Raw genomic sequence first — 2,049 nt, forward strand, 5'->3', positions numbered from 1 at the left:
AAGGTCAACAAGTGCTCATGGTTGGGCCTTGCTAGGCTCTAGAGATCACAACAATGCAACTCTTTGCATCCTATGCATGACTTTCATTATTTAGAATCAGGACTTCGATTATCTTTGTCTTCAAAAACTCTTTTGCTTCGATGCGTTGAGTTGTGATAAGGTCATCTGAGCTAGAGACCCTTTTTCAATTATCTAAAATGTATTGGGGCTAGTTGCTAAAATTGTCCTTGGGTGATTGTACTGTACATGTCTCTCTTTTTAAAAACTTGATGGTGTTTAATAAAAAATAAATGGATGAATGAGTGTTTGCATATGTATGTTCATGTATTGCAGAGCATCCACAGGGTGAAAACATTAACTGAACTAGTCTTACAATAAATTAAAACTAATTTCATCATCATGGTACCGAAATAATAAACACGGATTACATAGGAGCAACAATTAGCTCAGGAGGGATAGAAGGGAACAGAAAGTAGGTGGATGCAGAAGGCTGGCAAACACGGCAATATCGGGACTGATCCTGCATGTAGTGGGAAAGAAGGAAACAAGGGATGCGAGAAGGATGCAGACACAGAGTGAGAGCCTTACAAGGTCAAGAAGAGGCCTTACAAGGTCAAGAACGTTAATTCTGGTATGAGAAACCAGAAAACAGACATACGAGTCAACCTCTGGTGGAGAGGCCTGACGAAAGGTGTCAACAAAAAGAAAAGTTCAGTCGGGATAACACCAGTTCATATATAGGCTAGGAGGTTGTGACCATGCTAGCTTGTGCTCGCAGTAGAGGCCGATGTAAAGCTTCGGTGATCGTCTTGTTGGTGTGGAAGGCGAACGTCGGCATTTTATACTGATGTTTGTGGACTGAGACCATGTCGAACACTTCAGCCAACTTGTCCTAGAAATAAAGATCGATGTTAAATTTAAAGAAGTTGCATATATATACATGCACGGACTGCATTTCTTTGCCCTATCTATCTGTCCACTCGTCCACTCTTCAAACGAATGATGCTAATCAACACACTTACATTGATGCTGTTATTAGTGGTGTTGGATCTGGGGTTTTCGTCGTCCACAGGGTCATCGTTCGCCATGTTGGCCAGCTAGTTTGGGATCAGGTATCTGCAGAAAGGCAATGAAAAAAAATACCCGTTTCCAAAAAAAAAAAAACCAGACAGATACAACATGTCAGGAGTAAGGAATAGCTTGAGAACTTACAGATAGATTCAATAGAGAGCCACATACATGGAGAGTAAGTTAGATATGAGAAGGACAGAGAGGAGCACTACTATGCAGAGTGACCGGATAGATGCATGGGAAATGAAAATCACCTGCCTCTGGCTGGTCGAGAGGTGCCCGGATAGATGCCAGCAGCTGACTATTCAGATGCCAGCAGAAAGATCTTGCAGTGCTCGCAAGCTGCTAACAGTTTATTTATGAGTGTCACACAAGGAGAAGGCTATATATCTTCTAGTCTTCCTCCTTTGAGTTGCTAGCTGGCTTGGTGCTCCTGATCAGTGACTTGGATGCACATTTATTTATACTAGACTAGAAACAAGAAGTAGTGGGATCTCTGACGCTGCGCTGTGGTATGGAGAGGGCCTACTGAACTGGGAGCAGCAACTAACGGACAAGCGGGCAGTGGCTCCCAAGTCCCAAGCCTTTTAGCCTCTCTGGCTCTGGTTCTCACATGAGGAGGCCAGGAGAGGAGAATCTCTGTCCTTTCTCCTCCCCTCTCCTTTTGTCTTGGTCGAGCTCAAAATGCAGTTACTCCGCTGATGGTATGGTAACACAAGAATATATCTTACTATCACATCTGAGATCTGACCGTTTCAGTAAAGATCTGCGCGAAAAATGTTCTTGAAATTAGTAATCAAAGTGCGCGTCGTCAGATGTCAGATCCCACACGAACTCTCATGAGACTTGAGATGAAACCCGGAGTAGTTTAGTGCCCGTACGTCGAACTGGGAGCTCTAGCGCTCCAAACTCTGAAGCCATATGATATGATGCCATGCACGTACGTCGATGAGATCCCAGTTTCTAGCGGGATAGATA

At 43.7% G+C, this 2,049-nt stretch overlaps 1 long non-coding RNA gene across 1 annotated transcript; it reads right to left on the minus strand.

Moving 5' to 3' along the window:
* Positions 1-358: 358 nt before the first annotated feature.
* Positions 359-1,627, minus strand: LOC100275736 (uncharacterized). Its single transcript, NR_144295.1, has 3 exons — positions 1,326-1,627; positions 1,023-1,116; positions 359-892 (listed from the first exon to the last, which is right to left on the minus strand). It is a non-coding gene; the product is annotated as an uncharacterized lncRNA (long non-coding RNA).
* Positions 1,628-2,049: the final 422 nt, after the last annotated feature.

This window comes from Zea mays, chromosome 8 (assembly GCF_902167145.1).
Source record: "Zea mays cultivar B73 chromosome 8, Zm-B73-REFERENCE-NAM-5.0, whole genome shotgun sequence".
NCBI classification, from domain to species: domain Eukaryota; kingdom Viridiplantae; phylum Streptophyta; class Magnoliopsida; order Poales; family Poaceae; genus Zea; species Zea mays.